At 33.1% G+C, this 16,372-nt stretch overlaps 1 pseudogene; it reads right to left on the reverse strand.

Annotated features, from left to right (window-relative positions):
• Positions 1 to 13,169: 13,169 nt before the first annotated feature.
• Positions 13,170 to 13,394, reverse strand: LOC119060665 (uncharacterized; annotated as a pseudogene).
• Positions 13,395 to 16,372: the final 2,978 nt, after the last annotated feature.

A 16,372-nucleotide genomic window follows, 5' to 3' on the forward strand; every position in this document is an offset into this window, starting at 1 on the left:
ATAAACTAGGACTGGTGAAATATTGACTCTATACCTCCCTACCCCTAAAATCATCACTGAGACCTCTGACCAGGACTACAGAAATGTTCAAATGATAAGGATCAGAATTGTGATATTATATTGGCTAGAACTTAAGTATAAAATGAGTCTGCTTTTGTGGCTAGAAATAATCAGAATATGTGGGACCTATCAAAAATGCCTTTACCTGACAGATAATTACAACAGGTCAGGAGACACAAGAAGAGGCATAATTATACATAATTGCTCAAAAAGAAGGGTAGCCATAGTCTTTCAGATATGAGGCGGACCAGAAGAAAATGGAGTTTCCTTCTGAAGGGCAGATATTTGTAGTACAGGCTTCCCCCACTGAGTGAGTGTTCTAGGAGCACATCTCTATCAGTGTACCTGCTGCCATGGTTATGAGACCCTGTGTTCACCTTCAGTGAATTTTTAGGAAGACTGTTTCCATGCGTTTTCCCACTTTATGAGGGGTGATTTATGATCACACCTGCTCACAACCAGCTGAGTTTTCAAAACTTATTGACCAAAAACTGCCTGAATCCTGTGCCTCACCCCTCCTGTTCACCTGATCTCACCCCACTGACTTTTTGTTTGTTAGTTTCCCCAGTTGGAAAAAGTCCTCAAACAGAAACATTTTGCTGATGTGGAAAAGGTAAAGCAACAAATGGCAGAAGCACTAAAAAGTGTCAGAATCAATGAGTTCAAAAGCTGTTTGGAGCAGTGGAAAAAATGCCTTGGTAGGTGAATTTCATCAAATGGAGAGTACTTAGAAGGTGACTGGAGTGTAAGCATGTAAGAATAATTACACAATGTTTTATAAATAAATATGAGGTAGAACTTGTATGATCTGTTACTGATGATATAAGAAGTGAAGAAGAAGGAATCCAGGACGATTCTCAAATTTTGAGTCAGAATGGCCAGGATAGTGATATCAATTATATTAGACTAATCATATTAATAGGAAGGAAATGATAATAGGAATCACCCTCAGTTATGTCTACATTCAATATTAGATAATTTATTACTGAATTCAGACAATACATGGTTAAGACATACATGGCAAAAACAAAATAAAACAAACAAAAAAACTTATGTACTTCTTTATTTGGAATGAGTCCTAACCCTTTAAGTTAAAATAATGCTCCCCCCCTTTACTGACTTTTAACTGACTTTTTTTGTATGATTTTTAAAAATTGTTGTTTGAATACAGTTGTCTCCATTTTCCCACCACCACTTTTCCCCATCCCACCACCCTCCATTCTTCCTCCCTTTGGCTTTGACCATGGGTTCTTTATACATGTTCCTTGATTACCTTTTCTCTTCTTTCCCCCATCATCTCCATTTCCCCTCCCCTCTGGTTACTGTCTGTTCTTTATTTCAATGTCTCTGGTTATATTTTGCTTGTTGGTTAGGTTTTTTGGATTAGGCTCCACTTATAGGTAAGATCATATGGTGTTTGTCTTTTAACGCAGCTTACTTCACTTAGCATAGTACCCTCCAGTTCCATCCATGCTGTCACAAATGGTAGGAGCTTCTTCTTTCTTTTTGCTGCATAGTATTCCATTGTGTAAATATGCCACAGTTTTTTGATCAACTCATTTACTGATGGGCACTTAGGTTGCTTCCAGGACTTGGCTATTGTAAACTGTGTTGCTATGAACATTAGAGTGCATAGGTTCTTTTGAATTAGTGTTTCAAGATTGTTAGGGCACAATTTCAACAGTGCAATTGCTGGGTCAAAAGGCAGTTCCATTTTCAGTTTTTTGAGGATATTCCATACTGTTTTCCACAGCAGCTACACCAGTCTGCAATTCCACCAACAGTGCACTAGCGTTCCCTTTTCCCCACAACCTTGCTAGCACTAGTTATTTGCTGATTTGTTTATGATGGTCACTATGACTAGTGTGAGGTGGTATCTCATTGTGTTTTTAATTTGCATCTCTCAGATGGCTAGTGATGCTGAGCATCCTTCTATATGTCTCTGAGCCCATATATGTCCTCCTTGAACAAGTGTCTGTTCAGGTCATTTGTCCCCTTTTTAATTGGATAGTTTGTCTTCCTGGAGTGGAGTCATGTGAGTTCTTTATATATTTTGTCCAAGATATCATTGGCAGATATATTTTCTTACACAGTTGGTTCCCTTTTCGTTTTGTTTGTGTTTTCTTTAGCCATGCAGAAGATTTTTATTTTGTTGAAGTCCCATTTAACTGACTTTTTAAACTATAATAATACTTTTCCCCTTACTGACTTCTAATGTTATATATATATATATATATATATATATATATATATATATATATATAAACATTGTTCTCATGAGAATGCTCTCAACATTTTCTTGGTTTCTAATATCATGATCTTACTGTCTCCAAAGCAGGTAGCTAGTTTAATGTCTATATTTAGAGTTAATCTCATTTCACACCCAAGGACCACATTGAAATTTAGGTTATTTTAAGAAACTTTACCTTGACATTTTAACATTCGTACCAGTGGTTCATTCAGCAAAACATAATAAAGCATAATAATAAAGTTAGTTTGTGTTAACTAACTTCATCTCATTTTGAGCCTAGTGCTTTGCCCTTAACTTTGGGAAACCTAGTGCCTTCTTCTCTCACCTGGAACTGAATCTCAGTACTAACTCTGGATCTTTCACCTCACTCTATATCCTTTAATTAATAATTAAACTGGAGATGTCAGTTTAATTATTAATACTTACTTGTGCTGTAATAATAAGCTCCAAACGTATATGTAGCTATTGCCCCAATCCAGTACTGTGTTGTCAGAATTACTTACAAGAGTGATAGGTAAATTTTTTAACACGGATGAGGTCATGGACACTGATTACTCAGAGATGTTGCTTCTTGGTGTTCTGGAGCAGAATCCTGGGGTTTCCTTGCTGAACATGATATTAAGTTTGTGGTTGTTGGTTTTGGGGGCAGAAAAGAAGTCCCAGGGAAAAAAATGGGATGGCAATGGAGGTAGCGGTAAAGAAAGATATTCAAGGGCTTAATATGGTGATCATTTACATTTTCCATCACATTAACAACTAGTCTAGACATGCTTGTGTGTACAGGCTGCATTTGTAACTAAACAGAAAGTCGCCCCATTTGAAAGATCATGCAGGTTTCTGAGGGGAATAAGGGCGTTCTTGAAGTAGCTTGAGTTAACAGCATCTGTCTGTGAGGTGAGTATCTGACAAATGTTCTTAGCCCGTTCTCACGTCTAATTTTTGGAACAAGCAATCCATGAATACAATATACTGCAGATCTGTTTAAAAGCCCCAGTGGCTCTTTATTTCTAATGGGGCATAACTTAAATCCATGATACTGACATCTACTGCATGCAGAGATGTAAAATGTGTGTACTTTTCCACTACCACTCCCTGCCTCTTGCACATTTCAATCACAAGTACTCAAACATATTTTGATTGCCTCTGTCCCTGGCATTGTGTTATGACAAAAAAATTATGAAGAGTCTTGTCATACAGTCTGTAATAATTAAAGGACTGGGTGGTGAGTGTTTACATTAATATACCCCAAGTTCTGTGGGACCAGATTGAGGAGTGACTCACTGAGCCTGGCAGAGCAGGCAGCAACAATGGAGTCAAGGAAGACTTTTCTAAGGAAATGACGTATAGTATAAATTCAGTTAGAATGAATGAATAGGAGTTGGGTTTTACTGATTTTTAAAGAAGCAGTTAAAGTAGAAGAACAGGCCAGACAGTTTATAAAATGACACTAAAGCAAGAAAAACAATGCCCTGTTTAATAAAGAACACACAGCTAAGGAAGTGTAAATGGCAGATGAGGGGCCAAATCATACAATATACCTACAACATGCTGCAGATTTTAAAATTTATTTAGTAGGCATTAGGTAGATATGTTTCATAATTACAGCAACACCCTTGTAAACATTCCAAAATGCTCCCACTGCCTTCAATACCATATAGACGGCTAAAATTTAAATTAAGGAAAGTGTATTTCAAAAATAGTGTGAATTAATGCACTGTTATTATTGATTTATCTCAATCCTGCATAAATCTATGAATTTTTAAAAAGAATAGTCTGTGACCCATTTACATTGTAGTTCTTGGGATGAAATCTGCTCAGTAAATATTTTGGATAATATTGATTACATTAGATAAAGTGAATGATGCCTGAACATCATCAACCAAAACAAAGATCTTTATGCCTTGTTTCTCCATTGTATGGCCTTACAAACTTCCAGAGAAATTTAAATATAGTTTTATGATAAGTTATTCCTGGCTTCAATAGCACATGTAATTTAAACATTTAAGAAAATAAAATGATGCAAAATGTTGGCCCTGCCATAAGTCTCTTTACCTGACTACTTTTATTAACTATTTTAAGAGATTTACTGTAGCAAGAATTGAATCTAATGCAATTGAATAAAAAATAACACTTCCTCTGGATACTTGTTCTATTCTTTTTGTAACTGCTTGAAGTTCAACCGTCAGGTCTTAGCTCTAGGTTCAGTTATATGCATTGCTATACAAATCTACAATTTTGTGTAAAATCCTGGTCTAAATTTCAAGACATACCTATGGGGTGATACAAGAAGACCGCCATGAGACAAATGTAAAGAGATTTACTGTAATTCCTCTCCATTGCTAGGCAGAGACACTCAAGAAAATTTTGTGAATTGTTTGGGCATTGGTAGGTCACTTCAAAGATTAGGGATTTCAGGCCAAAATATTGCCAGTCCATAAATATATCTTTTACTAGAAAGGAATAATTAAGGTATTTTGTTTTTGTTCTTTTTTGGGTTATACTTGTTATAATACCACCGACAATTTTAAATTTATATTCTGCAAAATCCATAGAAGCACTTGAGGCAAAGTTCTTTCTTTTCTTTTCTATTTTTATTTTTTAATTCTTAAATTTAATTTGTATTTAGATATTACTGTACATCATTCTTTAATAAAAACTGGCTTACATATTCGGTTTTTGTTAATACTCCCAACCTTGCCAAGATGACCTAGCATTAGCCTTTGTTTTTGAATGGGGAAACTACAGTACCTTTGATAAGTTAAGAATTCATCTATGCCATATGATCTCACCCTTAACAGGAAGCTAAATAACTAAACAAACAAGCAAGCAAAATAAAAACAAAGACACGGAAATAGAGAACAAGGGGACAGCGACCAGAGGGGAGAGGGGAGGGAATTTAAGGGGAAAAAAAGGGGAGGGATTTAGAGGAACAAGTATAAAGGACACAGGGACAACAACTAAGGGGGGTGGAAATGGGAGGGAGGTGGGGTGCATGGGGGAGGGGTGTGCTGGGATGGGAGAAATAGACAGAAAACTGTACTTGAAAAATAACTAAATAAAATAAAAAAAGAATTCATCTATGGTCTCAGGGCTAATGAGCTGGAGAAGTAGAATCCACACTAGGCAATCTGGCTCTACCTCTGAGTATGATGTCTCCTCACTGTCCAGTCCTTTCCTTTTAACTGTTAAGTTTCTGTTTTCTTACTTCTATATATCTATTTTTAAGCTCTTGCCCTTTATTGTATGTGGATATAACTAAGCTTTTTGAATTTATTGATATTACACTCCATGGACTTTTCATTTTCTTGCTTTATAAGCTAATAAAATCTTCTGTCATTCACCATATTGATACAAAGGGTAAAAGGCCTGACATTTAGTATAGCTTTCTGGGCTCATATAGACTCTCTGTAAGAGAAATGATGACTGGTTTTATTGTGTATTTCATTTCATAGTGTTTTTTTTCCTCCAATCAACACACATGTCTTAGCTGCTAGGACCACAATATCAAAAGTACCACATACTGGGTGTCTAACAAAGGAAATTTGTTTATAGTTCTGGAAGCTAAAAGTCCAAGGTGCTGGCAGGTTGGGTTCTTTTGAGGCTTCTCTCCTTGGCTTGCAGGCCTTCTCCTGTGTCCTCACATGAACCTTCCTCTGGACATGCACACCTGGTACCTCTCTTCTTCAGCAGGCACTCTCCATGTTGGAGTAGGGCCCTACCCTTCTGACCTCATTTAACATTACTTCCTTAAAGGCTTTTCCTACAAATACAGTGTCATTCAAGGTTAGGGTTTCAACAAAAGCTTTAGGGAAACACAATTTAATGCCTATCCTTTAAAAATATCAATTATTCCAGTAGGCTTGCAATGAATAGAAAAGATTTTTGCCACCCCCTATTCCTGACAGGCAGTTATTTTGAAAATTTTTGTTTCTAGTTTAGTTCATATTCATTTTACAATCTCTAAATAGCATTATTTTCTTGCCTTTTCTTGATTTGCCACTTTCAAGTGTTCTATTCACTTACTCACCGTGACCGATGATGCTTTAACAGCCTTAACTACTCCCTCCCACATTTACACACGTTTCCCTCAGTCCCTCTATTCTCAGTTCCACCACTGCTCACCCCAGGCACACTGAATCTTCCTTTTGAAAACTGAAATATAGTTTACATACCAACACATTCATCTTCTAAAATACAGAATTCAGTAGTTTTAGTATACTCACCAAGTTGTTTCAGGTGCCTGGATCTTTGATCAGTCTCACTCCCATCTTCTGATGTGCACATTTCTTACTTAGGCATTCAAAAACATTTGCCCCTCGAGGGATACCCTGCATTGAGAAATGGAAGGTGAACCTTTGTATCCAGACATGACCAGTCATATGTGTGGACTGCTCTTGGGGTGGGACCCTCACTTTGGGTGGCAGTCCCCTTTGGCTTGCTCTTTATTGAACATAGATCAGAATCAGATCTCCAAAGCAACACCCAATTTTTCTAATCTACATGGTTAGGTTACATCCTGCTGACCAGTGGCCAGTAAAGCAACAATCCTCACTTTCAGTTAGGATAAAGGTTCCAGGAGGCGTTGCACACCTTTCCAGGTTAATTCTTGTTCCTTGGAGTAATCCATAATTTCTGAGCTGTAAGTCTCTCCTGGATCTTCTCCTTTCCTCAACTCCCAATTCTGCTGCTCTGCCTTGGAATCTATTTCAAAAATCATGTTGTCCTCTCGTGGCTGGCCCAACAGCAGGTGCAGTAACTCAATTTATTAACCACAATGCATGGGACCTGAAGTGACTAGATTGTCTCTCTTTCTAGTCCTGACTCGACAACCTCCTAACTGGACCTGGGTGTATAATGTTGGAAATGCCATTTCCACAATAGAATCCCATCCCTGAGACTCACACAGAGGAGCAGCTAGAAGATCCTGAGTAATTACCTCAAATTATTTAATAATCCCTGCTAAGGTGAAAGTTAGGGAAAAATAATTACATTTTTATTACTTTTTTACACCTCTTCCCTTCTCCTTTTTGTATTCCTACACTGTACCACAACGCTACCAGAGAAATTATTTATTCATAAATGGGTGTATTCATTATCTTCTGTATATTACAAAAAATCTGTGTACTAATTACTCCAGGATTGGCCTATGACATATTTAAAGTAGATTATTAAAAAATAATTTTATTCTTCTCTTTGTAGTAAACCAGCCTGAGTTTCAAGGTTATTTTCTGGCCTTAAAATTATATTTTTACATGCCAGACACTGACTGTTGGCATTGCTCTTTGATAATTCCTTTATGATAAATTCTGTTTTACAACCACACATCACTGTAACCACTGTCATCCCCATCCCCCTAGGCAGATACATGCCTTGGTTCAAATAGAGAAAAGATCTTGGAGACAGAAACGCAAAAGATAAAAGTACATAAATAGTTTTAAAAGGGTAATATTGTATCCATGGGAAATTAAAAACTGTCATGTATAAATATATGTGTGAAATGATCAAAGAAGCAAAGTTAAACACCATCTTCACATAGGGCTTCTCAGAACCTTAAAAAACAATACTGTAAGATGTGTGTGTTCTATTGGGAGATACGCTAAATGGCATTTTCCATATTCTTTGACCAGTTATGTAACTAGTATTTAAGTTAATGTAACTTTTATAATCTAATATTAAATTAAATAATCATTTAAAGAGTTACCTCTATAACTTATTGTCAATTATTCTAATAATTAAGACATAAATTCTTCTTTGTTCACCTGAAAAAGATCAATATTCTTGGTTATATTTATTGGTTATATTAAAGTTTTCAATAGAAATTTTAAAAACTGAACATTTATGAAAATGAAAACAGCTTGATTTTTAAAATGTTAGAATGCTGATTTCTCTTACATATTAAATGTACATTATTTTAGTTTTGGTTATATTTGTTTGGTTCAGCTATGTTTGAAAATAATATCTTCAAATTATTTTAAATTAAAAAAAAATTTTGTTATCCTGTGAACCCAGTTTGGATCACTATATTTTAAAAAGATAAAAGTGAGTTACCTTTGGGGGAGTTAAAATCACAACAGATGTCACAATTAGAAGCTGATATTTTTTCATAAAGAAATGAGTGATTTGTTACCAATGAAATAAATGTGAGTATATTTCAGCATTCTAAAGCACTAACCCTAAGTGCAATACATGAACACAAGAAGTAAATCATTTTAATTATCATTAAAATTCTGTGTAGACATCAGCTAAATCTGGAGGTGATGTTTTATATTCCCAATTGGACATTATGTACTTTGAAGGACCTCAGTGTGATATATATATATTCTTTGGTAGGTTTTATAATATAAAATCTATATTTAATAAACACAGCTATTTTGTGATAGGTTTGTACTTGAAAAGCAAATTAAAATTGATTACTTATGGGCAAGATATTAAGAAGTACCATCAGCTGTTTCTAATTTGGAAAATATTTTCAACTGATCTCTTGAGTCTACTTAAAATTCTTCACACTTGGAGAACCACAAGTTTTCCTGCAATCAGGCTGGTTGGCTACAATGAAAAGAGTTTATGGGGTATTTGTGGCATTTGTCTGGTAATTCAATAAGGTGTAAAAAAGACCCTGTGATAATCTTTAAAATGCATTTATTTAGTAACAGAGATAAGTTTGAAGTAGAGTGTAGTGAGCAATTTAGAAATTTGGTCAAACGACATTTCATAGAATTTTCTTAAGTGTCTGAATATGCATCTGCAGGAATTACAAATATCTTTTTATCAAAATTAAAACACTTATGACTATAATTGAACATCAATAATTTGTCCCATTTTTAAATAAATAAAGGTATTTATGTTGACAAGTTTATTATTAACTTACCAGCCCTACTAAGCAGTCAGCAGAGAAAACAGTAAGTTGCCTACAAGAGACATTCATTTCAACCATAGGAAAAACTGGACTTTTAAAAAAGGCATCAAAAAAGGCATAAAATAAAACATCATTTTGGGGGATTCCTAAAGGGTCCTAAGAAAGGATCAACCTGTGTAAGGATAGCAGTCATTCTACACATCACATTTTATATAATTATGGTATGGAATTTATTTTTAAATATTTCTAATTTATGATAATACAGCTGTTCTAATTCCACTATTTTATATTAGTCAAAACAAATTATTTCTCTTACAATTATGTGTAAAAAATGTTTATGTACTTTTTGTATCTATATTATATTTTACAGTAATATAAAATATATTTAGTGTGATATTATTTGAAGGATATATCTGCAGAGATATTTATTATAAAGTAAACTACAGTTATTTATAAATGATAAAATTTAGAAGTTTAAATTTCTATTTGGTATTTTGTATTATTATTATTGTATCATTTTTTAAACAAACAAATTTTGTCTTAGCTCATTTCATTGATAAAGACATTCAGTCCAAGGTTGAATAGGCATGGTGGAAGTGACTTTTTGCACAATGAAATACTACTTGGCCAAAAAACAATTAAAGTTTTACCCTTTTTGACAGTATGGGTGGACCTGGAGAACATTATGCTAGTGAAATAGCCCAGTCTGAGAATTACAAATACCATAATTTCACTCATATGTGGAATCTAATGAACACACTAAACTAACAACAAGAATGGGAACAGACTCATAGATGGAGAGCAAGATGACAGGTAGTAGGAGAGTATGGGGGGTGGAGGGATTGAGCAAAAAGGTTAAAGGGTGATGGACATGGACTATAATGTGGTGATTGGGGGTAGCCAGGGATATAAGGGCAATAAATGGTAATGGGAAAATTACCATTATTAATGGTAATGGTAATATACAATAAAAAATAAAATAAAATAAAATAAAATAAAATAATAAAATAAAATAAAATAAAATAAAGTGACTATTATTTTGTACCAGACACATCAGTTAGTAACCTTATTCAGAGTTTGAACTGATTCTAAACTGGACTTCAGTCTTTGCAAACTCTTGTCTATTTGTAATTCTCTCTCATTCCTAGAAGGTAGCCCACGGGTTCCTAAGAGGAAACCAAGGATGTTCACAGTCTTCTTTCAACCTTGCAGGCCCTGAACTCTCATTTATGTCCCCTCAGCCTTGAGAGGCTTCTAAGACTTCGAGCTTCTCTTCTTTTCACCCTTTGCTTCTGCTCAGATTCTTAGTTTCTTAGACTTCGTCTTTGAATTGGCAAATACCTTAAGAAAAAAATAGCTTCAAAAGTCATATGCAGGACTTTGGTCTTCTGTTTTATTCAGAATGTTGACCTCACAAGTCCTTGCATCCTTGGCAGTTTTCTGATCATTTTAAACACCTATATTGAACATTTTGTCAAGACTTTCTTGTTATGAGTGAGAGAGTCGGTTTAAAATAAGCGGGCCTATCACTGCCCATTGTAGCACTTGCTCCATTTTAAAACAAAATATTCAGCATTTGAATAAGAATTCACTGTTCTTGTTTATCATTTTACTTAACTTTAGGAATAAGTTATTCATTCACAATGTTTTCTGTATATATGCCAATACTGGGGAAAGATTTTTGCCTTGAAAATTCAAAATCTTTCCAAGAAACTCTTAACTATTAAGAAGAGAAGGTTAGGCTAGATTTTTTTTTATTCTTAGGTTTTTATTTTACTCTCAAAATACATTAACAAAATACAAAATATCTAATTACATTGATACAATGTAACAGATACAAAATATATATTGCATTGGTAGTAAGTTAGTTTCTAATCATAAGAATTTTGTACTTTTTAAAAAACCATTAATAGATATTGTTCTGGTCTACATAGCTTCAAGTCATCAATATTATGAACTGGAGAAACAAGACTTTAAACACATTTTTAAACCATATCTCCTGTATAATACTTCTTTATTGAAAACAAATCCATAACCAAAAACAAAACAGACAGCTGATAAATAACATGCACGAAAACATACCTGAATAAGATAAAATGAATAAGTTAAGCAGCTCTATGATTGATCATGACCATATGCAGCTTATATTATTAAAGGTGAAAATTACTATTACTTATAATGTCAAAGGAAACAAATCTCTGTCATAAACAGAGTGATTTCACCTGAAGGACAAGTTCATTTTTAAGATAATGGGTGCAGTTATAATTCAATACTAAATTTTTATGGCCTTGAAAAATTGCCCATTTATCAGTTCAGGTGGGAGAAAAATTGGGTGGTTATGAAATCATTAATAGTGATATAAAACTAGAGCAATTATAGCAGAAAACATTTATCTAGCATATGCTTTCAACAACTATATTTTTTGATGCTTCATTATAGTTTTATATAATACATAAAGACAATATATTTCACAGAAACTTTATTATCAGCTAGGCGGCTAATTTGCATATGGTGAAAACATTACTCACAAAATCTGGTTTAAAAATATATATATGTACATATATATACTCATATATATATATATATATATGATAGATAAGACTACATTTTTGAAGTGTTCTCTTAAACTCAAAGTTAGATTCTCAGTTCAAAAGATGTATACAATAGCATGAATGAATGGTGACATGTGATGAAATATAATGTTAAATATATAATATTTACCTATTCTTCTTTACATGTTCATGCCAATATTCATCTAGAATGTTAGTACATATCTTGCTATACCAGAAGGTTGATATTAAAAGGAAAGAACCTCGACCAATCACTTCTTCTCCAATGACCAACTTTTATAGTAACTTAAAAAAATTTGACTAGTTATTTAACTCAGTTAACCATAAATGACTTTCAGTTTCAATTTATTTTTTAAATTTTCAAATAAAATATTTTAGAACTTATAAGGTACAACCTTAGAAAAAGGCAACACACATACATGTATGTATCGGAATATCAGAATGTAGATAAGTGATTGTCCTCACATATCTGTTAAAAATGTTTAGGTACACTAAATAGTTCACGGTTTATTTTTTGCATTAAAAGTTCTTGGTCTAGATGCATATATATAAATACACACCCATGGACACGCAGCAACATACACATTTCAGCATCTTTTAATTGTAAATCAGAGTCTATAAGTAACCCATAGAGAATATGTTCATCACAGTTAAAAATTCATGCTTCTGAGCTGCTATTGGCAAAATTAATGTTTAATATATATGCATGAATACATAGATATTTTATTGTAATAAAATAAAAACAATAAAACAAATAAAATGATAACAATCCATGTTGTTATTCTTTAGGATAAGTATTTTCAACTTTTACTCATTCTGGAATTTACTGACTTCACTAAGGAAGATGCTTTGAATTCTCCTCACTGCATTGTAACACAACCACAGTGATTACCCCCACTAGATAGATGGCTGAAGCAGCCAGAAACTGTGCAGTGAGAACACAACATTTGACTGAAAGAGACACACAATGCGAACTGGGCCAGATATCAACTCTAGGAAAATGATTATGTACTATGCATTTTGTAAAGCACATTGAATTATAAAAATCATAAATAAAATACTTCAACATTTATGCTTAAAGAGTAGACATTTCTGAATATATTAATAAGGTACAGGTTAAATGAAAATGTTTAAATGGTGCTCAAGGTCTAGATTATTTATTTCTGTAAGTCTTAAATTAACAAGCCAATATACTTAATTATAAACTTCTTATACATTCTGTATTTAATAATTTCCTAGTAATTATTTCATTGTTTTAATATTCTGAGATAAGTGAGAGGACCTTCTATGTTTCACATTTTATTTTCCCTTAACATACATAGTGAATGTTTATGCATAGAATCATCACACTTGAGCAAAAGTACAAAAAAGATAAAAAGGATCTCTCATGTACTTTGGTGACATATAGGTATACTTTTGTGTTTTTATTCTTGCCACTCAGACTGTGTTCTCTCCCTCTTACTCTGCAAAAAAAGAGAATCATGATCATCAGTGGTTATTGGCAGTTGCAAAAGCAACACCCAAAGCAACACCCAAAACCAACCTCACACTCAGGACAGAACATGGGGCCTCCTCCTCATGGTTTGGGGTGCTCTACACATTCAGAGAAGCTTCTCTAGTACCAAACTATAGAAATGGTCCCTAAAAGTATGGTCTTTACTGTTGTGTTATTGATACTTATCATATTTACATTTCCATGGGCATCAGTACAGTCCAAGAAAGAAATTTTACAAGTCTTATGATTCTAATTTTAATAACAAAGAATCTGGAATTGAAGGGAATTAAATAACTTGTCCAGGTAATTTTGCTTCTTAATGATAATTCAGTATTTTTATGAAGTATTCCTCCTATTGCCCAAATCCAAAGTTTCAGCTGGAAAATATCTAAAACTTTTTCAATTTATTTTATTTTTTCAATATAATTAATTTTTGAATTGGCAATACATATCATAGAACACATTTCAAAATACTAAAGACTGTCTACAGTCTGAAATCTATCTTTGTCATAATTTTGCAATCCAACTTCCCAATTCCCATTCCTGGAGCAAATCCATCTTCTGTAGAGACTGCTTCTTGTGTAATTTATGTAATCTCTTATCTTGGTCGAAACTGATATATATCATGTTTAAGAGCTGTTTTTAGCTCCTTTTATGTGTTTTGCTTGTTTGGACCATTTTTCTACTTGTTGTTTGGGTGGTGGAGCATTGGTTTGAGTTTCTTCCTCTTTATAAGTAAGAAAATTATTCTTTTACCTGTGATTTCAGCTAGAAATCACTTTTTTCAGAGTTTTTAAAATACATTTTGATTTATGTTTTTCTTCTAGATATTTAATGTACTTTATATGCCAGTATTTATGTCATCATCCATGTCTACATTATAACAAATAATCTGTACCTTCTTTTTAACACTCTTTTAAGTATAGCAGTTCTTTTTAAATTTTACATATATTTCTGAAATTCTTTTGCATAAGCTGTGTTATTCAATGCTTTTCTTTCCTCAAAGAGCAAGAGCAAATGAAATTTACTAACATCATACTAATTTAAATATCATCTTTATCATTCACTGCTTTGTGTATTTTCATTGTTGACATTGTTGCAGATGTTCCACATAAACTAATTTTTAATATTATGACCTCATAATTGACTTCTCATATTTTCCAATTTGTCTGTATGGCCTTTGGACCCCAAAACAGTGTGTTTCTTTAATGATCCTGTATAATGTTTCAATATGTAAGCAGAAGGTTTGGTCTATCGTGTTACTCTGTTTTAACTTAGATTTTTTCTGGGTATTCTTGCTTGCTTGCCATTTTTTTTTCCTCCAAATTAAATTTGGAATAGTTCTGTACTTTATTAAACTAAAAAAGCAATTGAAATTTTTTTAAAAATTAGCTACATTTAAAGATTTACTTTGGGAGAATTTATAACTTTATAGTAGTAAGTTTTTTTTAAATCCAAAAACATGGAAAGCCTTAATATTTTCTTTACATATTTGTTTTTTGCTGTTGTTTTTTACTTTGTGGCTGATAACATTTTATATAGTTTTCACACAGCTTTTGCCTATTGTTTGCTAAAGATATCTCAGAGCATTACATTATTTTCATTATTATAAATGAAGTCTTTTTTAGCATATCTCCTAAGCAGATATTATTTTAAAATATGATGGCAATTGATTTTTATATATATACTCTCTACCTAACAACCTCACTCTATATATTTTTTGTAATTAAAAAAGGTTGTCACTTTGTTTTCCAATTATAAAATAATATTATTGGTAAATAATAATATTTATTTTCTTCTCTCATTTTACACTTCATTATGTTTCTTCTTAATAAACTGAACATTACTATCAGGGTATTGTTAAATAATAGAATCAGTCATGAAATTATTATTATTTGTTCCTTTCAAGCAAATTCTTAGGCATGTTGCTGGTAGTTAGGCATACAGATATATCTTGTTAATTAGTTGTATATCTCTTTTATTTTTAAAGCTTTACCTTTAGAACATATTAAATTTTTATCAAATGAGTTTTCAGTGATAGTGGAGTGGATAATATAATCTTTATCTTTTATGTATTTATAAAACATAATTTATTAAGATATTTATAATGTTGAAACTCTTGTCTGGAATAAATATTAGCTATGGTGACTATTACTTTTTATAAGATAATGCATTTTATTTTCTAATGTCTCATTACAGATTTTTATGTTTATAAGTGATATTGGTCTAAGGTTTTGTTGTTGTTTTCAAATCTTTGTAAAAATTTGGCAAAGTTTACTTACATTTCATTGGCCAAATCCAGCCCAATGGCCAAGATGGATATTTCCAGAAAAATGTCCACAAGATGCACTATAGTTACATGGCAACAAGGAACTTTTACTTGAGAAGAGGGATTAATAGTTGGGAACAATAATACAATCACATACAACTCTCCTTATCGTGTTTTCTCCCCGCTTTTCCCCTCCTTCTTGTCTTTCTGTCCGTTCTTCTTCCCTCCCTGCCTACTTTGTTGGTGTTAGTGTCCTGTGGGTTCTATAACTGTCTAAGTGACACGTGTCCTTTGTCATAGTATTTATTATACAGGGTAGTTTCACTGCTCTGCAACTTCTCTGTACTCTACCAATTTATCCCTAACTCCTAGAACCACTAATCCTTTAACTCTCATCATAGTTTTTTCCTTATCCAGAATATCATATAATTGGAATCATACAGATTGTAGCCTTTTCAGACTGGCATTCTTTACTTCATGATATGTCTTTAGGTTTCCTTTTTTCAGGCTTGGTAGCTCATCACTTTTTGGCAATTAGTAATGTTCTACTGTCTGAATAAATCATAACTTATTCATTCAGTACTTACTGAAGGACATCATGTTCACTTCCAAGTTTTAGCAATCATAAATAAAGCAGTTAAAAGTATCCATGTGCAAGTTTTTGTATAGATCTAAGTTTTGAACTCCTTTAGGAAAACCCCAAGGGTCACAATTACTGGATTGTACAGGAAGAGGATGTTTAGTTTTGTTCAGAAACTGTCCAACTCTCTTCCAAAGTGGTTGTGCCAGTTTGTATTCCATATAGCAATGAATGAGAGTTCTTGCTGTTCTACATTCTTGCCAACATTTCGTGTTGTCATTGTCTTAGATT

This window comes from Artibeus jamaicensis, unplaced genomic scaffold, assembly GCF_021234435.1.
Source record: "Artibeus jamaicensis isolate MK-2021 breed Jamaican fruit bat unplaced genomic scaffold, CSHL_Jam_final scaffold_1019, whole genome shotgun sequence".
NCBI classification, from domain to species: Eukaryota; Metazoa; Chordata; class Mammalia; order Chiroptera; family Phyllostomidae; genus Artibeus; species Artibeus jamaicensis.